The sequence below is a fragment of the Mastomys coucha genome, unplaced genomic scaffold (assembly GCF_008632895.1).
Source record: "Mastomys coucha isolate ucsf_1 unplaced genomic scaffold, UCSF_Mcou_1 pScaffold23, whole genome shotgun sequence".
NCBI classification, from domain to species: domain Eukaryota; kingdom Metazoa; phylum Chordata; class Mammalia; order Rodentia; family Muridae; genus Mastomys; species Mastomys coucha.
In genome coordinates, this window is record NW_022196906.1 from 76872596 (window position 1) to 76897008 (window position 24413).

At 39.8% G+C, this 24413-nt stretch overlaps 1 pseudogene; it reads left to right on the forward strand.

Annotated features, from left to right (window-relative positions):
* Positions 1–12947: 12947 nt before the first annotated feature.
* The window catches only part of LOC116073661, a 145267-nt pseudogene continuing 133801 nt past the window's right edge, over positions 12948–24413 (forward strand).

The following is a 24413-nucleotide window of genomic DNA, read 5'->3' on the forward strand; positions in this document are numbered from 1 at the left end:
GTAACTCTTGTAATAAGGTGCATACAGTACTACTAATTTTAATAGGGCCTGCTATCTCTAAAATTTTCACTGCATTAACCACATATGCTGAATCTGAAATCAAATTGAATGCAAATTGACATCTTTTAAACACTTCTACTACAATTTTCAGTTCCACAATTTGGGGAGAGCCTGGTTGAAACTGACATAACACAGGCTCCTGCTTTTCTACCATATAGGCCCCAGAGCCTGTCTTTGAACCATCAGTGAAAACATTTGGCGCCCCCTTAAGGGGATATGCAGAGGTAATTTTTGGAAAAATTACAGGATGTTCCTTAAAAAATGACAACAAGGGATGTTTTGGATAGTGATTATCAATCACTCCATCAAAACCACATAGTAAAATAGTGCAATCATCTATAGTGCTGCACAAAACCTTAATCTGATGACTAGAGTAGGGCACTATAATCATGGCAGGAGCAACTCCAAAAAACTGCAAACATTGCTGTATACCATTTAAGGCTAGAGCAGCAACTGTAGTGGGGTAATGCTCTATGGATTTAGCTGGGGAAACTTTTGGATATATCCATAATAATGGTCCTTCTTTCCATAATAATCCTGTAGGTTGGCCATAGGTGGCAAATATACATAACGTGATGGGTTGACCTTCCTGCCATCTTTGTAGAAAGGCATTCTGTAGCTTTTCTTCCACTTTACATAAGGCCTTCCTTGCTTCATCTGTCAATTGCCTAGGGGAATCAAGGGCCAAATCTCCTACCAAAATATTATAAAGAGGTTTTAATTCATAATTTGGCAATTTCAATTAACAGTGGACCCAATTAATATCTCCTAATAATTTCTGAAAATCATTCAGGGTATTTAATTGTCTTTTCTCAATTCTATTTTTTGAGGAATAATTGTTCACTTCCAATCTTAGCACCTAAATAATTGACCACAACATCTTTCTGAATCTTTTCAAGGGCAATAAACAACTTTCTTTTCTCTAACAATTTAACTAAATCACTATAAGCCTTATCCAACATCTCTTCAGACATAGCAGCTAGCAGAATGTCATCCATATAATGGGCACACCTTAATGTAGGATATTTTCGTCTCAAAGGAGCAATGGCTTCACTGACATAGAGCTGACACATAGTAGGGCTATTAGCCATGCCTTGTGTTAAAACTACCCATTCAAATCTCTGATCAGGTTCTTCATGATTACATGAAGGGACTGTAAAGGCAAATCTTTTACTATCCTTTGCACACAAAGGAATGGAGAAGAAGCAATCCTTTATGTCTATTTCTGTTACAGGCCAGGAGGCTGGCAACAATGTAAAAGTGGTAGCACTCGCTGCACTGGGCCCATGATCTGCATTTGTTGATTAATAGCACGCAGATCATGCAGCAGCCTTCATTTCCCTGATTTCTTTTTGATAACAAAAATGGGTGTATTCCAGGAAGAAATAGATGGCTTTATATGCTTTAAGGACATCTGTTCAGCCACCAACTCTCTGCCAGCGCTTAACTTTTCAGAGTAAAGTGGCCACTGAGGAACCCACACTGGTTCCTCCATCTTCCAAGTTATGGGGATGCCTTCCTCAGCGGCCCATAGGAAAAACCCAGCCCTTTCTTACCAGGGTTACTTTCTTGCACTACGGGGTCTCTACAACCCTGTAGATATCTGCCAAGTCCATGGCTAGGGTGCCACCCCATGGAGGTCATAATTTTCCTAGATTCCTTAGAACAAATTCCTTTCTCATTGGTTAAGGTCAAGTTCAGGGCTTGCAGTAAATCCCGTCCCCACAAGCTAACAGGCAACTCCAGGACATAAGGTTGAAATTCTCCTGAGTGCCCCTCATCATCTTTCCAAGGGAGGAAACGAGAGCTCGTATTGGGAGTCTTAGCGTACCCTAAGCCTTGTAATGTTTGTGAAGATTCTTGGACAGGCCAACCCTTTGGCCAGTCTTTAGCAGCAATAATGCTACGATCTGCCCCTGTATCCAAGAGCCCTAAGATATTTTTGCCATTTACATTAAGAGTTAGCATGGGTCTGCGTTCAAGATCCAGGGCTAGGTGCATGGCTCCCCCACCAGAAGATCCAAGGCTCTTCTCTCCTCTATGTACAGGCGCAGCAGGAAAATGAGCATGCAAGCTCGGAAGGAGTAGTAGCTGTGCAATGCGATCTCCAGGGGAGATGGCTGTTATTCCTCTAGGGGAGGCCGTTAACACTTTTACTGTTCCTGTATAATCTGAATCTATAACTCCAGGATGAATAATCAAGCCCTTCAAAGCAGAAGAGGACCGTCCAATCAGCAACCCTACCATGCCTTCCGGCAAAGGCCCTTTAAAATCTGTAGGCAGGACTTGCACTCCCATTTGGGGCATTAATACGTGTCAGGAGGTGCATCGGAGGTCCAATCCTGCAGAACCTGGAGTGGCTCTCCTTGGTGCTGTGGAGCCATGGGGAGCCGAGGGCTCTGGCTCTCTATTGCCCCACATATTTGAGGGCCCTGGGACCGTGGGCCCCTCTGCCCAGTTTTTGGAAGAGTACCTAATTCCCGAGCAGAAGCATTCTGTGGGGTCAAGGCTTGCCCATTAATGTCCTTGACTGATCTACATTCATTAGACCAATGATTCCCTTTACAGCAGCGGGGGCAAAGTCCCGGAGCTTTCGAAGCCGGAATGCTTCTATCTCTATTTCTTTCTGGGCACTGTCTCTTTAAGTGGCCTTTTTTTCCACAATGGAAGCATGCCCCAGCAGTGCTTCCCTTTCCTTTGTTTAGTTGTAAGACAGGGGCTGCTAGGCCGGAATTTGTAAGTGGTCCCCCCAGTTCTCTGCAGGCTTTCATCCATGTGGATAACCCTTTTCCCTTCCAGGGGGTAATTGCAGCACGACATTCCCGGGTGCATTGTTCAAAGATGAGCTGTTCAATCAATGGCATAGCAGTGTCTGGGTCTCCAAAGATCCTCCCAGTTGCCTTCATCATTCTGGCCACAAAATCAGAAAATGGCTCCCCTGGGCCCTGAATAATTTTAGTCAGGTTTCCAGACACTTCTCCCCTGTTAGGGAGGGCCTTCCAGGCTTTTACAGCACACTGGCCTACCTGATAATAAACTTACAAGGGGAAATTAGTTTGATTTGCCACCCACTGTCCTTGGCCCATAAGCATATCAAAATTCCAAGCTTGGTGGCCCTGAGCAGCATTCTCCCGAGCCTGCTGTTGGGCAAAATCAGCATACAAGGACTTCCAATTCAAATAAGTGCCCATAGCCAGGCAGGCCTTGGCAGTAGACTGCCAATCAAGAGGTGTCATGGCTATGGCCGCCAAGCGCTCCACTATGGCCAAAGTAAAGGAAGCACTAATGCCATAGGATTGAACTGACTCAGCTAAAATTTTCAATGATTTAAACTCAAGAGCCTCATAGGTTCAAGCACCTTGGGCATCTTGAAACACAGGGAAGCTCGTGGAGGCCTCTTTCCACACTTCAGGACAAAAGGAAGGGTACGCCTCTTCAACACCAAGTGAGCCAATACACAATGGACAGGCAGCTTCCACATAGGGCGGGGGGGCCGCTAGAAGGTGAGGAAGGATCACCAGGGGGCCAAGGCGGGGGCCCCAGGCTCCTTCCTCTTGGGTACTTCCTCCTTCTTCTCCCTAGGCCTTCTTCCCCTTTTTTTGTGCATATGCAAGTCTTCCATTTTGTTCAAAAGCCCCTCCATGGCCATCTGTAACTCTAAGACCTCTGAGTCCTCTTCCCCACTACTCGAGGACCCTGAGCTGGGGCTGAGCAAATCTTCCAGATTCAGGTACAATTTCCGCCGACCCTTCTCTTTCCTCTTCCCCTCTGTCCCCTTCTCTGAGTCTTGGTTCTTCTGGGATTGCATTGACCTTTGTTCCTGTACTCGTTCTAACACCTCCTCTGCAACCTTAGCAGATTGTTGGCACTCGCCACTTTCTAAGCAAGACCGAACAACCTTCCAGAGACCGCGCACCCCACTCTTTACCTTCCGCTCTCTCCAGGCTTTATCAAGATCCCTCCCCAATTTGTCCCAACTGTCTAATGTTAGATGACCCGACACTGCAAACCAAGGAGCTACAGCATCCACTTCCTGCAAAAACTGATTTAATACCTTGTCCTTAAACTTTAGACCCTTTGCAAACACCAATTCCCTCAGCGCAACACGAACCGGACATATTGGTGAATTTCCCATATTTTCACTTATCTATAAGGGGATGTTACAAGACTATGGGGCGACAGACGGATTTATGTGCGTCTGCTTCCAACTTACAGTCTTGGTGCTGCGCAATCTACTCCCAGCAGATGCGTTCATGTCCCGGTCGATGGCAATTCAGGCAGAAACACAGACCACAGACCAAGAAGAAGGCAACAAAAATAATAACCGCAACGACCGTGGGATTGACTGGTGAAAAAGGAAAAGCATGCCCTCCCTATCTCTGGTCTACTGGGCGCATTCAGAAAGACTCACTGGCACCGCAGTCCCTCAGCCAAAGAGGTCTGAGTCTAAGGAACTGTTGGCCTCGACTCCCCGCACTTTCACTTTCCCTTGCCAATGTGCTGCTCTAAAAGCAGACTTTACAGTCCCTAACCGGGAGCTTTCCTGACGGCTCAACTTTACCGAGCACTTTCCCCGTCAGGGCCACCACTTGTCCCACGCTTTGCTGACCAGCAGCAATGACGACAGAACACCGAGGCTCCTTCTCACGCGGTTTACTCAGGAATTCCTTTACATTACAGCTCTTTCAGGTTTCTTGCTTTTGTGGAATGGCCCTGGCAGCCCAGCGAACGCTGCTTATATACCCAAGCCCGAGCTCTCGTGGCCTTCCTGGATTGGTCCCCCCCCCCCCCCCCCCCCCCCCCCCCGGCAATCACCTCATTAGCATGCACCCGCAGTGGAACCGTTTATCACCATGGTGCATCGAAACGGGCGCCATGTTGGACGCCACCATCTAAGCGACTGCCTACAATGGAGGCCACATAAAACACTCATAGACTACTGTTAAGTCTCGTAGTGTTAACCTTTAAATAAGAAGGATTGATGGATAGAGGATGGAGACACTAAAGTGGGAGGATAAAGCAGAGATGGGGAGGGTTGCGGGGCACCAGGGAGGGAATACAGGGAAAGATAGCTACAAATTGAGGGCCATTTAAAGGGAGTATTGAAACCAATACAGAAGACGTATCCTAAAATATGTAAACGTGTGAAGGTGATCTAAATGAAATTGCCCAATAACAAGAGAAAGGGTCCCACTGTACAACTTTTGTCACCAAAGGAGACAACCAGTCCCAGGATTGGGTTACATATAATTCAGTTGTTGGCCAAAGGGATCCTATGGGAACCCCAAAACAACCCAAGCTTTTGTCAAGTCTATAGGTTGTTCTCCATTAACAGACAGCCCTAACACCTACACAACTCATTAAATCTGGAAGAGTCCAAGAGTTGCCTTCATACAGCATTCATCTCTATAAATTAAAGTTCATGGTACCACAAGGTACTCTGCAAGCTACCAAAGGGGAAGCAAAACCACTGAAAAGCCTTCAGTCTATAATAGTGCTGTGTCTGCAAGACAAGCTAGTAGAATGGTGACACAAAGCTTGTAGGAGTAAACAATCAATATCTAATCGATTTAGGGTCCACTCTAGGAGATGGAATGCTTATCAGATTCTGCTTTGGTGACCAAGAACTTGGAACTAGGTAGCTCATGGAACTAGGAGAAAACCAAAACTACTGGTCTACTAAAGGAATATAGCAATAAAATGACTAATGATATTCTGCTGTACCCCTAGGTCAGCACCTTGCTCAGCCATCGTCAAAGAAGCTTCCTCCTTCAGCAGAAGAGAACATACATAGAAACCCACAGCCACTATGCAGACAGAGTGAGAGACCTTAGAACACTCAGCCCTAAGTGGGATATCTTCATTAAACCCCTCCCCTCAGGGCTCAGAGAACACCGTGGAAGTGGAGGCAGAAGCATATATTATGGCTTATGCTTTTGTGTATTTGTGGGATTTCTGAGTGTGCAAATGAGTAGGTGTGTGTGTCTATATCAGTTCCATTGCCATGGGCTCCTTTCCTTATATTTGTTTGGTTTGTATTATTCTGATGTGTGTTTTGGTTTTGTCGTGTTTCATCTTAATACATTGTATTTTATTCTTAGCCCTTAGAAGCCTGTTTCTTTTAGTTTCTTTGTTCCTACTTTCTAATGAGAGACAGAAAGGGGGTAGATTTAGACAGAAGGGGAAGTTGGGAGTAACTGGTAGAAGTAGATGGAGGGGAAAACAGTAATCAGAATATAATTTATGAAAAAAAAATCTTCAAAACAAAACAAAAAAAAAAAAACAAAACTGAGAAGGACTTCATTTGGAGGGTCAAGGAAAGTGTGAACCTCCTGGGAGTCACACAACAGATAACTGCAGTGTTTTCTTCTGACGAGCCATGCCGTCTTCAAAGTTACCTTTCTCATCTCTTTACCCCAACCACTGGACTGAAGTCGGGGACCCCTAAGGAAGAGTTAGAGGGAGGATTGAAGGATCTGAAGGGGATGGCAACCCCATAGGATGAATAACAGTATTAACTAACCTAGACCCCTGGGAGGTCCCAGAGACTAAGTCACCAAGCAAAAAGAATACACTGGCTGGTTGTTGTTGGTCCCTGGCACATATATAGTAGAGGACTACTTTGTCTGGCCTCAGTGGGTTAGGATGCACCTAATCCTATAGAGACTTAATGCCCCAGGAAAAGGGGATGCAGTAGGGATTTGAACTGGGGGTGAGTAGGTGGGTGAGGGGGTGTGTGGGTGAGGATGGTGTAGGGAGCACCCTCTCAGAGGCAACGGGAAAGGGGGAGGTGGAGAATTCTTGGAGGGATGACAGGGAAGGGGGAAACATTTGGAATGTAAATAAATGAAACAAAAAATATATAATTATAAGCCTCAACAGTCCAATGTCTCTCTAAATGTCTCCATAAAGAAATAAGACCATTATATGCAATATATGTATACTCTTGGCTTCATCGTCTCAATTCTTACAATAGCCAAGAATTATAAGCTACCCAACTGTCCACCATCTAATGAAACGATGAAGAAAATGTGACACTCATACATACTATATTACTACTCAACTACAAAATGAAATATGGTCATTTATTACAACATAGATGAAAATAGAAATCTTTGTGTTTAGAAAAACAGAAAATAAATATAAGGTGATATTGCTCATATGTACAAACTGAAAAGAGTTGATGTGAGATTTTGAAACTAGAACAGTGTTTACAGCTCTAATTTACATAAAAAATTAATAAACTATATTCCAGATTTTTAATTTTTATTCAAGGTTTCATTAAGTTGGCCAGGCCAGCCTTGAACTTGTGATTCTCTTTCTTATTTCCCCATTATCTAGAATTACCAGCCCTTATCACTAGACTCTGCTGAAGTTTTTACATATACAAGTAGGGAAGGAGCAAGGGGAGGGAAAGTGGATGGGGTGCAGCAGCAGGGGAGAGGGGGACCCATAATTGTTCCTGTCTGAAAGAACTGCAGGGATGGAAATGGAGAGGAGCCTGAGGAAAAGAAGGTCCAGCAACAGGCCCAAAGTGGGATCCAGCTCAAGGCAAGGTCCCAAGGCCTGACACTATTACTGGGGCTATGGAGAGCTTACAAAAAGGGACTTATCATCCAGAAGACCCAACAAGCAGCTGAAAGAGTCAGATGCAGATATTTGCACCCAACCAATGGACAGAAGCTGCTGACTTCTGTGGTTGAATTAGGGAAAGGCTGGAAGAAGCTGAGGAAGAGAGTGACCCAGTAGGAGGACCATCAGTCTCAATTAACCTGAACCCCTGAGATCTCTCAAATACTGACCACCATAGCAACCAGGAAGCATACAGCAGCTGATATGAGGCTCCGGCACACATACAGCTGAGAACTGCTGGGTCTGGGTTCAGTCAGAGAAGATGCACCTAACCCTGAAGAGACTGGAGCCCCCAGGGAGTTTAGAGGTCTGGTGGGGTGGGGGTGGGGGTGGGAATATCCATGTGGAGACAGGGTGGGAGGAAGTATTGGATGTGGAATAGTCATAGGGTAGACTCGGGAGGGGAATAAAATCTGGAGTGTAAAAAAAATAAATAAAAGTCAAAAGAAAAAGTACAAATGTTTGGAGAAACTGATATGTTTAAACTGGTTTTAAAATTACATAATATGTACACATATTGAAACAGCCATTGCTGGTACTACTTAAGGGTTTGTTTTTACTATACTTAAGGGTTTGTTTTTACTGTTAAACTATAACAGTAATTTAAATTTTTCCTCTACATTTAGTTTTACATTTATGCGTGTTTTGCCTGCAGGTATGTATGCGCACCACATACATATGATAGAAGGGATCAAACCTGGGTCCTCTGGAAGAACAGCCAGTGATCTTAACTGCTAAACCATCTCTCTAACCCATAAATGTATTTTTTAAGGAAAATAAATATCTAACAACAAAAATATTAAGAGAATCTTGCAAAATGCTAATTTAGTTACTCTTGGGTCAGCTTGAGAATCTGCAGTTCTTACACACTGCCAGGTGATGCTGATCTGATTAATGACACATGATTAATTTTAGCTCTAGCTGGAAATGCTTTTTTTTTTCCCCCCATGAGCATATATGGGTATGGATACATAGTCTATTCGTTATGCATAGGTTGTACTAAGCAAATAAAATGCATAGCAGGATTCTTTCACCACAAATCTCCACCTGGCATTCTAGCAAAACAGCTTAAGCCAAGAGAACAGCTGCTGTGCTTTCCACACTGAACTCATGGTTTTAATCGACACGAGGATAAAAGACCAACCGTCCTCAGAGGATTTCTGTTAATTAAGAACTGGGGGTTGCTGAGTGAGGCCCCCCTATCTCCATCTTAGCAAAACCTGTTTACTCCAGCAGCCAAGAACTAGAAACTTACAGGAGAGGTGACAAGCAGTGGGGAATGACTTCAGGTGGCGCCAGGTTTGATGAGTTGAATAGACTTCCTGTGGGTTATCAGAAGGAGTTTTCTATTACCATAGCAAACATACTCAATTCTACCCACTCAGTAGGACTTTCCTCTCCTGTGCCTTTCCCAAATTACTACCAGCAGAGGTTGACTATAGCAATTTTCAAGACTATAGCAATTTTTCAAGTAGATTGTACAATGTTCTCATATGGCTAACTTGCTCCCTTGTCTCCTATTAGAATATATCTTTCTTGTTCTCTTGGTGAAAACACTTAATTTTAGAAGTGTTAGCCTAGAGCTATGCTACATGTGTCTCTAAAAAAGTTCTTGCTCACGACTATTGATTGCTGTAGCGATTGGATACAGACAACGTCATACTCTTCTGATGCTGTTATGGTTGTAGTGACTTACAACATCCGATCATCAAAAGTTTGTACTGGTACTTGCAGAATGTGTATCTTAAAGCTTCTGATTACGTAGCTGGGCCCAGGAACTCATACAGAAAGGCTGCCACTTCTTCCACCCACATGGAAACACCAGTTTCCATCTCTTGCTTAACTATTTCACAACTGCTTTTTTACTGTTATTTTTAGTGCTTTTCTTTTAAAAATTGTGCATCTAGATGCTGCTCAAATCCAATTACCACAAACTCCAAGAGAGAGCCTTTTCCTTTATTGCTGTGCCTGGACTATAAGTTGCTTAAAAGTGACACAGTTGCAGTACTGGAACCATCAGCTGCCTCCAAACAGACCTCTGGGTATTCATATGTTTGTGCTGCAATGAGATTCATGCTAACAGAATTAATCTGGAGGGGCCAAAGCACTGGTGGCCCCAACATCCAAGATGCTGAATAAAATCAATTCCATAGTACTTGAACTCTAATCCCCTGGCTTCCACTAGGTGGGTTTGTTGACAAACAGATTTTTAATCTTCAAAAGAAAGAATGTTTATTTCTAGATTTCCGGAAGCAATCCTTTGCATGCATATCTTTACAACACGAGTGAGTTGAAAATATTACTAAATCCAAACTGTGCTGCATTTCCTTTACTCTCCAAGTTAAAATTAAAAATTAAACAAATAGTAATAGCAAAAGAAAACATGATGTCCACTAAAGTCACTACATGAGGGATATGAAACACCAAAAAGAGAATTCTGGAAGTAAAAGAATACACTAAAAAGACATTTTATCTTGTTCAACACAAAAATTGTTTTCCCTTGTAGCATCATTAAATGCAATTTTCTTCATTTGTTATTCTATAAGAGCCCTTTCATTACTGTAAAACCCAGTGTAATATTTTCTTTCTTCTCTCTCTCTGTCTCTCTCTGTGTGTTTCTCTCTCTCTCTTCTTACAATAGAAAAAAATAAAAGGAATACTAGCATTTTACTTTCTTGAGGAAAGGATGTAAATAAGTACAGAGAGTTGGCAGGTAAATTAGTCTAATTAATACACTCCTAGGTCATATGTTTTTCACTGTGACTTAGCATAAAAACCTCTCTTATGCTAAGACATGTCTTGAAGATACATAGTAGCCTTCATGGTAACAATGCTTATTTTCACAGAAGTGCTTCGTCAATTATTTCATTTATGCTGGGAACTTTACACTTGTTATCTAACTTAATGTTTATAAAGTGTTCGTGATCTAAATACTAACAATGCTAAACTTTGACAAGTGAGAAAGCTGTCAGAATGAAACTGAGTTTCTGTACCAAGTTCATCACCAGAGTAAAGTTTAGAACTTAGTCTAAATGAGTCAGCCACCCTGTTGTACCCAGGACACCAGGTGACCACATACATGCCTTCTGTTAATTAGAGTGGTCACCTCATTGGCAGGTGCTGCTTAATTCTCTGCAGCTGATTGGGTTTCTTCCATAGATGCGACTACCGGATTTGGCTATTTTACTGTGTAGCAAAGTCCATAGGCTTCTGCGATCCATTTGCTAACATAAATGTCTTTTTTCATAGCTGATGTACAGGGTCAAGGTCGAGATGATCTAGACCCAAATTAAAATCATCTGCATTATTAAAGAGCCACAGAACATCATAAGGCTCAAGATACTTGATATTTAGAATTCAAATGAAACTCATTATAAAACCAGTTCTCAATGAAACATACTTTTTTTCTAATTGGTCAGAAGAAGTTAATGAGTGTACTGCAGTTATTGGCAGGACTTGCTCACTGTGGGGCATACATTTCCTCTGGCTCTGTGACCTCCCTAGCGATTGGTTCTTTGTTAGCATCTTCTAACATGGATATCTGTGGAACTGGAAAGAAGCCGTATTCCACAAAGATAAAGGCAGTTTCACAGTCATGGAGAAAAAGGTGATATGTTATAAATAGGAAGACAAGACATGTTCCTCTGGGGTTGATAGCGGGGACATAGGAGGACCAAACCCTTGTTGGGGTTCACATGATGGACATTCCATTTCTCAAGCACAAATCCTGATTAAGATGTAGGTCCATAACTGCAGGCTTGAGAGAAGGCCTGGAGGGATGTTCGCCAGGACAAAATAAGGCACAAGGGCTGGGTAATACAAAAGAGCTCAGAGAAGGGGATAAAAGCTTACAGGGAAGGGCTGAAGGAGGGATTCAGATAAGAGGGTCGGGCGACGTTTGATCAAGTTCTGCTGCAGGACTCTATGCAATGTGTAAGTTTCACTGGAAAAAATAAAAAGTGTCCAATTGTGAAGTGAACCCAGAGTCTGTTTCTCTGTCTATTATTATCCCCCATTCCAGGTCTCTCATTCCCATGGCTGTGCAGGCTGATGCAGATCCTCTCTTACTACGTCACAGAGTCTAGGCTCCCTCCCACTAGGACAGAACATCCAGTCACCCTCCCACTCAAGGACCAACAATTCATTCTGAGAGGGCTTCTGAGCGGCTGTCAAAGCTCTGATATAGTGGAGGTGCTTTATCACGGTTTTCCCCTTTTTAGCTTATCCCGTCAACTCTTCCTTTTACCCTCCCCTCTGCACCCGCTGACACCTCACTCTAGCTCTCTTCTGCTTCTGTCACATTTGGTTAATTGACTAAAAGTAAGCTTTACAGGACTGAGGAATTCAATAATGAACATGATGATTAATTTTGATTTAGAAATAGAGAAAAAAATTTAAATTATCAAGCACAGAGACAGTAAAATTGTGTTTCAGAATGCTGGCCACACATTGCTAAAACAAGCAGAAAGAACATCTATCTCTGCATGATGGAAGGGCAAGGCTTCCATCTAGCATCTGTGAAGGGAACACCTGTAAGGAGGAACTCTGAGGGTACTGTGGTTGAAATGCTTGGAAAGACTGGAAGGCCACTGCACATTTCTAAGGGAGCTAAGATAGAAAGCAGCAAGTGCCATCTGCTTCCCTGACCAGTGTTTCAATACCATTCTTTAGTTAGCCACACCTCAATCTGGAATGAAGTTCAACACATATACACAGGCCCATCACAAGGTGAACATATGTTGTGCTTACACAGGACTGCCACCTAATGTCCGATGCCCACATAGAATTAGGAATTATCACTTCCCCTCAGATTTGGCATATAATTACATGGATATCTAATCGTGGCACCTGCTATTTTATTTCTTTGCTGCTCTATTCTTTGTTTTTTTCCACTAGAATATAATTTCCTTAATTAAAGAAATTGTATTTTGTTCATGTTATTAAGCTTTATATATCTAGCAAATGCCTGAATGCTAATGGCCAGTTCATATAAACAGTGAATAATCAAAGTACTACTTTTGTAATTAAGGAATTTTGTTTGGTTCTGTTTTGTTTTGTTTTGTTTTAATTTCAGGGAAGGAAGTTGCTAACTAAAACACAGTTTAAAGAAAGGTCAAATTGTAGCCCAGAGAGATGAGGCCCTAGTGTTCTGAGTAATGAGAAGCTCAGAGTGCAAAGCAAAGGATAGAATGCAGAGAGAGAAGACAGATATGAAATTACCCTGCAACATCTAAAAATCACATTCATGCACCACCATGCCTGGTCGCCTGGTCGCAGTATCATTAATCAAAACTGAGATCTATGCTGAGATTATAATCCTGCATATCCTATGGGCACTGGGGCCTAAAAATTCCCTTGGGGCTGATTATTCACCAGGTAAAGAGAACCGTTCCTAGTCTTCACTCTGTTTTGTTTTGTTTTTCTTCAGTTCTTCTTGGAAGAGAGCAGAGCATCTCAGTCATGTAGGCTGTTAATTATGACTGGCGTTCTATACACGTATGGTTCTAATATAAAGTGTTATGTTACATTTGACCCTGGGTAAATACCTAAAATTCTCAGATCACCATTTTGGTTATCTCCAGTTCATGGGAAACCATTGCACCTTGTTACTGTTCATACTGTTGGGAGAAGGGGCTGGAACAGAGCAGCCTCTCAGCTAAGGTGGTTATTATCATCGACTTACAGTGAACATGAACATTTTGCTTTCAATACATATAGATTATGATTAAAATAAACTAACCTCAGACTCTCTCTCCAGTTTAAAGAGTCAGTAAATTTGCTTGCTGTATTTCAATCTATCACTGCATTTTAAATGGGAATCTTTTTCCCACTTATTTTCACTTTATTAGTATTAGTCATTTAATTTTTAAAAATAAATTACCTATGCATGAATAGCTAGACAGCAAGAGATGGGCTAATGAGAGGTCTGTTTTTAAGGTTTGAAACATATTTTTCGGGTTACAGATTTAAAAAACAGAATTTATTTAAAAAATTACCCCAAGTTTGTCAGAGAAACCAAAAGATAAATTTAACAACAGCAACTAAAAACTGTGATCCAATTAAAATATGAGCCAATTACCTGAATAGATACATCTCAAAGTAAAAAATTCAATGGTCAGCCAGAGCATGAAAAATATTCTATGTAACAAGCCAAGACCGGGCATGGTGGTGCATGAATGTACTTTCAGCGGGACGATCAGTTCAAGGTCATCCTCAGCTACACAGTGAGTTTGAGACTAGCCTGACATACATTAGACTGCTTCTCTTTCTCTCTCCCTCTCTCTACCTCACCCTGCCTCTAAACACATACACCCGCACACACACACACACACACACACACACACACACACACATTCCTTCAGCCTACTCAGGATACTGAGGACCTGAGAACAAAGAATGACCTGAGATCAGGATTTAAAGAAAAGCCTGTGACATGCTGTGAGATGTTTCAAAACATGTAATTTACACATGTTAATAAGTTTCTTAATTATCTCATTTGTATTGTTTCCAAACCTCTGGCAGAGTTTAATCTACTTATGTCTTTGCTAAGATTTTTCAAAATATGAATTTTGAAAACACATGGTTACAAACACCATTGATTTTAAACTCACATAATTTAGAGACACATGGTATGTTTATTTCAATTACTCATTTATTTTGGCTCTTCTTCTTAAGTTATCTTCTACTTAAGTCATTCTAAATACTTTCACTTACCAGTCAAAGTAATAAGAATAATTTTCTGTCATGTACTCATCATTTCTGACCCTAAGAAGAGATTTATTATTTTATTCTTCTCCTATGTGGACTTTTGATGCCACATAACTATGTATATATATATATATATATATATATATATATGTGTGTGTGTGTGTGTGTGTGTGTACATTTATATATACATATATATAACTATACATATATATATAACTATATATATAACTATACATATATATTAGCTATATGTATGTGTGTGTGTATGTGTATATGTGTGTGTGTGTTACAAACATTCTGATACAGTTTTAGGCATTTGTGTTATAGTCTTTTTCCAAGGGAGTAAATTGCTAGTCTTTACAAATGATCTGTGAATAAGACTTCCCAAGCAAATAAAAATGAGGATTACTGTATACTCTTTATCAACATAGACATTCATACAGCCAGCTACCTTCCTAAATGATAACTTCTGCTTATCCCAAAATGCCTCATAAATAAAATATAAAATACACTCCCAATTTTTTGAAAAATCCTTTGAGAATATTATGGCAAATATTTACTTCACATTTTACTTTATCTCTACAATTTCTCATAAATTTACTGTATTGGCTTGTAAATTTCACTCTAATTTGGACTTTCTAAGTTTGGAAACATTATAAAATTTAAAGTTAAATTTTCACCTGTAGTTTTCTACATTTCATCCCTTTAACCCCTCTAACACAATCTTAATACATACAACTTTCTTGCAACTTTTTTGAATTATACATCACTCATGATAACCTTAAGTTCATATCTTGCTCTCTCCAGAACAATGTTTCTACTGGTCAATATTAAATCTTGAAAAAAGTTCGTGCAACTTCATCTGAATACTGAATATTTTTTGTTGTTGCTGTTTTTTCAAGATGGGGTTTCTCTGTGTAGCTCTGGCTGTCCTGGAACTCACTCTGTAGACCAGGCTGGCCTCTAACTCAGAAATCTGCCTGCCTCTGCCTCCCAAGTGCTGGGATTAAAGGCGTGTGCCACCACCGCCCAGCTGAATATTGAATTTTTAGAAAACAGTCTAATTCAATTAAATAAGTGGAAGTCAGCATATGTACTTTTTTGTAAAAAGCTAATATAAACATTGATGTGACAGAGACCACATCTCAACTCAATACAATTATGTACTATCTATAAGAGTAAGGCATAAAAGCTGCAAACATCTTCATCACCAGTATTTTCTGTTCTCCATCATTTTCAGTAGTGAAAAGATGTTGCAAACGTATATACCATTGAATACAAATAACAAATACACAAAAATAGAAAAATCACTGCAATTACACAATTGTTAAATGAACTGAATAATGAAATATCATATATAAAAATTATAAAATTGTGTTTTTTTACTTTCAACATTTTACCATTTTATTGATAGTAAATGGTACATGTTTATGAGGTATAGATGATGGTTTGGTAGTTTATATATTGTTCATTGGGTCATGTTATTCGTCATCTCAAATGTATCACTTCTCAGTGATGAAAGCATTAAACTCCTTCAGCCCAGTTATTTTGAAATATATATATATGTTATTGTTGACTACATAAAATAAAAAAGGAGCTTATAGAACTAGAAAGCATATTGTTTTAAAATACATCATAAAATGTCATCATGCACAGCAAATGTTAATTTTTAACGGACAGGATGTCATACTGAAATGTCATGTTTCAGTAATGCTCATTCTTGCAGCACTGTGACATTTGTCGGATAATGCTATTTCACTTTTCCTGAAATTTCTAGTCCATCTCAAGAATCTCTTTAGGTTTCTTCGTCAGTAGCATCCTTCTCAAGAATTAATTTAAAACGTAAGCTCTAACTAAGCTGAGTATTTCTTCTGAAAACATTTTATTAATATGAATAAATCATTAAACTAGGCAGGAGTATAAACTATTACATAGGGAAAAATAGGGACTGGAGAGATTGCTCAGTGGTTAAAAGAACTTGTTGCTGTTGCAGAAGACCTGGGTTTGATCCCTGTTACCCACATGGTGTCTCAGAACCAACTGGGACTCAAATACCCTCTTTTGGCCTCCACAGGAAGTTCACACTTAGGGTACAAAGACATTCATACAAGCATTTACCCATGCACTCAAAAATGTGACGTTTCAAAAACAAATGTCAAAAATTATCAATTTTTGCTCACCAATATATTTTGATGCACTTGCTGTCCTGGCAACATCCGTGAGAGTCTAAAATGTCCAGGAGATAAGCTATTTGGTAGTCTAGGCACTACAGATGATGTTTTACCTCTTTACTCAGTTTCTTCATTTGTAGGATATATGCCATGATAAATGTACTTGAGTTCCTGGATATGATTAACAAACTAAATAACTTAAATGACACTCTCAGCAAGTCATCAATCAAATACTACCTATTAGGACTATTCTAAAACAGCAGAGGAAACACTATGGACATAGCAACTCTCAGTTTCAGTAACACATTTGACAAATCCTCATATGACTCCTTGTGGACAAGATAAAATGTAAGCTGGATGGGAGAACAATTATGTGGATCAATGCTGTTTGAACAACTGCAGCCCCAAAGTATTGACTAATGGATTCTTTCTAGTGTGAAGGAGATAAACTGCAGGCATCTGCCCTTGGGCATTTCCTGTTCAATAGTTTTAACAATGAAATTTGAGAATGCCACAAAATAACTCTAATTTAAAAATGACCTGAAGTTCAGAAAAACAGCTGGCACATGAAATGGCGAAAAAATTTATGTTCATATAATCTTAATAAAAAATAGTTAAAAAGTTGCATGTAGGAGTAGGTAATCAACTAAAAACTGAAACTAATGAAATATTTGTATGTTAAGGGGATTTGGACATGTCCCACATGAGAGGAAACATAAGAGAAGAGAAATTTAATGGGAGATATTTATAGATTGTTTTTGTTTGAAACTTGAACTGACAATTGCAAAGTGAACAACATATATGCTAAACACAGTCCAAGATAGGTACTACTACCTGAAGAGTTTTGAAACAGGGACTATTTTTTGAAAACAATTATCTAAAACAATTAATCTAACTATATGTTACACTTTTCCATCAACATAATGCCAACAAGATACATTAACACATTTAAGGTCAAAGTCATATCAATACATCAACCGTTCTTAACTTGGATAAACGCTGGAGTCACATCTGAAACTACTTAAGAAGTTGATTCCTGATGAGGAATCAGAGTGGCCCATACCAATGTTGCATAGCAGAGGGCAGATGGCAGTGTTTAATCAGTGCAAATTAGGTGGACTTCATTAACGTAATGAGAAGGCAAGGCTCAAGTAGCAACCAGGATGCTAGGTCCACGGAGAGCTAAGGCAGTACCCAGAGCACACTGTTCAAAGAAAAACAAATGAGCAGCCAACTAGGGAATTCTCAATTTACACAACCGAAGGAAAACAAGAACCAGTATTCAGAACTGATCCTGGCTGCCCTAACAAGATATTACACATCTTTCTGCCTGTGAACTAATCCATTTTACATCTGAGACTCACTGACTGAATGGAAACCCAAGTCTCACATGTGAAAGACCCTATAACACCATGTCAAATTTGCATGATCACAGTTCTCTAAGTTTTACCCCAAGGACCACTGTGGTTGGTTATACAGAATGGAAAATGCTCAGGCACTTTTTAACAGCATAAAGAGATAAGGTGACTGGCTGAAAACTGCTACTGTGGCTGCCTGCTAAGAGAATATGGAAAAAGAAAGAGGAAAGGCATTGCACAGGAAGCAGGTTAAACCCTGCCATGTAACCAAATGAGTGGTCATCCTTTCCTGATACCCAAGGATATAATTGGAATAGAAAGACTTCAGAGATGGCTAAAGCTCCATTCCTGCTTCTTACTTTGAGTGCTATAACTATTATCACCAAAACTCTCAAGTGTACTCTAAAGCTCTATCCCTGGGTCACAAAACTGAATAAAATACAGAATTGTATCTCAGAAGAAGTGGCAGAAACAAATGATACTTGTTAGGATCTGAATACAGGGACTGTGCCTCATGTTGAGTTTAATTCACCTGTCTTTGCTGTGATAATAACTAAGTGGACCCCAGAAATTAACAATATACTCTGAAAATAAATCATACCTTCAAATGTGCAAATGTATGACCAGCTCACTAAAGCCGAGCAGTACAGCTTCAGGAATAAACTGCAGCTCACTGCTTTCCCATGTAGTGTTCTTTCTAAAATTATCAGAAAAGAGGAGCATGTTCTCATTTAATAAAAGAAACAATGGTATATATTAAGGATTTCCCCTCAAAGCTATGCTAACATTCCTGTGTTCTACATATAAATAGTTCAAATTTTTTTTGACCATCTATTCAGACCTCTGAAAAATACACTATCCTGCTTGAAGCATCACAGCATTGTGATAAGAGGGGAGAAGAAAATTTAAAAGTTATATCCTGTATCTTGAAATTTCTGGTCAAATAAATGCATCCTATATGGTAAAACTTAAATTCTACAAAATTCAGATATCAATCTCATGAGTGATTGTGTGTGCATGTGCATATGCATGTGTGTGTTCCCAAGATCAGAAGCATATTGCAGCAGCATCTCTCAAAATAAAGTTTATTATTCCATATGTTATATTTCAATATGAAAAGGTAGGTGTTACTGGATTCTAGCGGAAATAGAACTTTCCTTGGGAATATGATTTGAACAAATTTACACTATCAGTTTTTAATGAGCCACAAATCAGGGAGGTACTCAGCTTCAAAGTATAGTGAAATGAGCTAGTCCTCCTAGATGGACTTAACAGAGTCTATAACAGTAGAATTTCCAAGGGAACAAAATTTTGCTTGGTAGAATCTGTCCCAATAGGAGACCCACAATCAAGATTTCTAACACTCAGGATTAGAACAGTTCAGTCTGTGGACAAGAAAAATCACTGATGTATGAATGGGCCCTAGTGGAAAGAGAAAAAGACAACAGGCACTAGAACTTCATTGCTATTTATTACTTGGTCCAGCAAGCCATAAATGAAGAAAACATATATATGACTGGACCTTATGGAAAATAGACAGAACATAAAACTGGCCACACTCTGTTATCTATCATTGTATCATTGGTTTGTCTTCCTCAGAACACAACTGAAGAGGAAAGTGAGTAAAGTTGGTACATGATGCTTCACCACCATATATGACAGATGACAAAACCACTTACTACTCCATTATAACTCTACTCAGTGGGATTCCTAAAAGACAAGGAGGAGGGTTAACTCAACTAATGTGCAGTGCTTTAACCAGTGCATCTGGGAATCATTAGTGCTTTATATATGAAATAACCTGAGAGAAGAATATTGACTTCAGGGCAATGGAGAAGAGCTTGGGTTACTGACTATTGGCCTGTGAAGAAACACTGGACACTTGAGAACAAAACACATGGAGGTAATATCTGTGACTAAACATAAAGTATGAAGACATGTGTGTCATATACCATTACCAATCAGAGGGCATCCACAATCAGAAGAGGCTCTAATATCTAGGAGACAATAGCTCAACCATTTACAGTCAACCCATGTCAGCTTCCAACTTCATGCTATCATGGTAAAATGGTAAATTAAGCAATCATTAGAACAGAGGGGCAGAATTTATTCACATACCCACTAACATATGTTTCCATTCACTGTTGCTATTAATGATCTGTCTACCATCTGAACATGACAACAGTTTTATTCTAGATGGAATCAAACTCTTGAACCAGTTCCAGTATTTGAAAATAAAGAGATTTTTCTGACAGTATATCATATCATAACAGTACATCCCATTAAATAACATAGTTATTACACAAGAAGGTGAACAGAAAGCACACAGATTTGGTATGCAATTGTCTGATAACACATAATACCAGTGAATCAAGTGATGGAGTGACCATTTAAAATCACAGGCAGGGCCAGGAGTCATGTGTTGGTGGCCAGTGTCAACGTTAAAAAGAGGGTTACCTGGGAAATGGAGTTAGAAGGAAAAGCAACAGTAGGAGAGAGTTTGGGAGAAAATAGGGTGGCCAAAGTTATACCTGTCCACGTGGAAGGTTAAAAAATTAGACGGGAGTCATGATCGCTCAGCCATCTTCAATTTAATGCCCTGTTTGTTACAAGCCAACAGGTAGAATAGATGAGGTAAAACCCCTCCCACAAGTTCGTCAGCATGCCAGCCCAATCAGCGGCTTCTTTTGGTCTCTGTAGAGGTGGGAATGAGTCTGTTTATTTTTTTTAACCTCTCCCAGCTGAGTGAAAAACCCTTTGGTTGTAGAGATAGTATATTCAGGATGGATCCATTATACACATTATTTTGCACACTGTAATGTTGCTTTTATTTCCTTAGATGAAGTGATAAGATGAGAACTGTATCCAAGCTGTGCAAACGCACAGCTTATGCTAAGCCCAGAACATTTCCTTCTCTGTTCTAAACAATCCGTAGGCCTAGACCTGGAAGCTTCTAGCCTCAGTACTCTAATCTTCCAGGATAACTGATTAAATATGGCTTCTCTTGTCTTCTGCTGCAAATGCTCTGCTTGGCCTCATACTAGCTTGGGCAGTATGTCCTAATCTTCTGGCTCCTTCTCATTCTCTGGCTCATTCTGTATTCACCTGTGTCTAGCCTGTCTCTGTAAAATTGTCCTGGTAATAAAACTTCTGTACCCCTTATGTCCCTCTCTATCTCTCACTGCCCTATGAGTTGGGCATATACTCTCACTAACTCATTCTATCAAATGTTTCTCTCATTCATCACTTTGTTTGCCCCTCAATTAGACTTCATTTCTAATCATGGCTGCTTCCTTCTACAAATGATCCTTAGCCTTCATTGTTAGGAATTAAAGCTGTTTGCTATGGGTGTGTCTGCATTCCAGCCATATCATATTGTAATCTATGGCATGTCTGCATTCTAGCCAGATTGTGTATTTCTGGAAGGTCTTTGGATGTGATTCCTTGCCTCAGCAGCCATGTTGATAGATTAAAATTCTTCTGTAGTACCTGTTACTAGGAATAATACATGGGTTACCACTCTAAGAATAAAACCAAAATGATATGAAGTCAGGGAGGCAAGAGTTTCTTACACCTACAGTTTCAGAAACTTTAGGAAATGCTGCCTTTGAGCACATGCACAGCAGTACATGGTGATGGGAAACACACTGGGGTAAAGTTCTTCTCCCTTCAGTAGATAGAAAACAAAAAGAAAAACAAGGGCTGCAGTCCCACAGCCTCACAACAGAGCTAGAGACTGATGACTAAGCCTTTTACCCACTGGAGTTTGGAAGGTGGTTGACTTAGACTCGTACTTTCTGGGGACTAGCTCATGTGGTAGGTGTCAGGAGATAGTAGCTGCCAAGGGAGAGAGGCAATCAACAGTCCTACTCAGCTGTAATGTGCTATGAGTCACAACAAAGAACAGCCTGGAAAGATATTCCTTAAGACACAGTAGTGGAACTTATATCCTGAAGGTAACAACTTGCCACCTCATTGAACTAATTGTGGGCTCAAATAGGAGGGAGTTTGTGTCTGTTAGTGTAAACTTAGCCAACTTTCCATGGCTGGGTAAAGCCATGGAACCTAGAGAACCTAACACAGCCACTTTCCTAAACCAGGATCACTTCCAATTGCATTCCAAATACTTATCACTTGCATACACAAGTAAACATAGCTTTAGCACCTCATCAAATAATCTTCCTTTTGAAGTCCATTGAGACCATTACCAAAAGCCATAACTCACTCAAGTGCAGAGAACAACAGGCTGTGAGGTGCCCATCCCCAGCTGAGCATCTACAATGCACTCCCTATACTTAAAGTTCTAAGATATCATGGGAGAAGGTGGAACTACAATAAAAGCCAGAGGACTAAGACATTAAGACATTTGCTACAGATAATAATTTATGAGAGAGAGAGAAAGACAGAGACAGAAAAACCACGAGACAGAGAAACAGAGGTAGAGTCAGAGAGAGACAGAGACAGAGGGAAAACACAAAGTGGAATAAGGAAGAGGAGGTGGATCTGGGAGGAGTTGGGGAACAAAGTGGAAGGGAGATATAATCAAAACACATAGTATGAAATTCTGTACAAACTAATAATTTTTTAAAAAAATTATATTGTTTTAAAATTGTTCAAACCAAAATACATTAGAATGTGGGTGTTGGGGACCTCAATTTATAGTAAAAAGTGACTAGTTAGGCTAATGTTCATTCATTACAAAACAGAACACTAGGAAACTATGTAAATCATGTTTCTCAAGAAACATAAGAAATGCCTCTTATACTCATTAGCAAGTTATTTGTAAGCAAGCAAGATACTATTAAATAAAAGAAGTTATTTCCCAGTGGGGCAAAGGGGGATCTAAGATGATAATGCTGACGACCTCTGCACAACTGAATTCAAGGAGATATATCCCTCATTAAAACACAGTCTTAAAATACCTATAACAGTAAAGTTTGTTTTGTACTAGAAAACTTGGTTTCCTTATCAGTTTACAAAGAAAAAAATTCTTCCCACAGTGTTTCTTCTACTCTAACAACAATGTGACCATATTTTCAATGTGATCAACACTTCCTGCACATGGTGTTGCATCTTAAGTGGCAAGAAGAGAATAAAGCAAAGAAAAAAGAAATATCACTGAAAATTAGAACAAATAGCACTCAGATTACCCATCATCCTCTGTTTCACTTTTTCCATATAGCCTGCAATTGTATTAACATTTCATTTCCTGTGTAAAAAAAAAAAAAAAAAAAAAAAAAAGAATGGAAATTCTGAGAACAAGTCAACAGGTCTGAAACCACTCTCAGATGTCTAAAGTTTTCTGAAGCATATCGAATAGATGCTGTCTTCAGGAAGCAGACATTTACCGTAGCAGAAGAGCACTTCAACTCCCTCTCAAGCAGTGCTTCGTAGATGTGCTCATGACATTGAGATCTGAATCCTTTGTAGGAAAAGTGAAGGCAGATGAAGGTTGCCTTTACTCAGTATGCTAAAATCAAATCCTCAACTTTGATGCTTGGATTCAGAATATAAAATGAGAGGAGCTATTTCTGATCACACAGGTCCAATTCCATTTTAAAAGATTGACATCTTTTACAACAAACATCTTTATACAACAAAAATATTTTCCAAGCCTGAAATCTCTAAATTTGTAATCATTTCTGGGGAAAAGAAATCTCGATTACTATGCCAATAAAATATGAAATCCGTTAGAGGCTAAGGCCAAACCTGAACTTTGTATGATGTTACCATGAGTATTCACAGTATGTGGGCTGTGTGTGTTATGTGGAAGGAAATATTGGCCATGCATTCCTCATCCATGTTCACGAATAGCTATTAGTGGCAGCACATCTGTGAATATGAAATATAGAATATTAATTGTTCTTAACAAGCATGATTTACTGTTTGTGTCCATTTTAAACCTTCTCTAGAATAACAAAATTAGTAAATAGCATCCCAGTTTCTGAACAAAGACAAAATCTGCAAAAGATCCTATTCCATCAAGAGAACAGCCATACTCAAGTTGCTCTATGTCTTGTTCTTGCTTAGGCCTTGCCTCCATGGCTTCTTAATCTCGATTACTGTCATTTAGAGAACATTTTGGTTGGTCACAGAAGGGCTAGTAATCCATCTTCAAGCTTCCCTACCTGTCCCTGTCCCAGGTTTTGTCATCAGAATATGGCCATTTGGAAGGTAGAAACATTATTTTGAAGCCACTTTTCAGCATTAATAAAAGAGTCTTTTCTGTCACTGAAGAATGTAAACATTAGCAACCTGCACCTGGGTCCTGTCTGAACTCGATGAACACTTCCTTCTAAGAAAAAAGCCCATGTACCCTTCAGATGCAAGGGATACACATGTTTTGCATTAAAAAAACAAAGCAACAATAGCAATACAAATCTTTGTGTCATTCCAAGTGTAATCCACCTTGTCACTTAATTATATCATGATTTGTTCCCCACCCAAGGATGAAATAAGTATTTTATCCTTGCTTCCAAGTCTC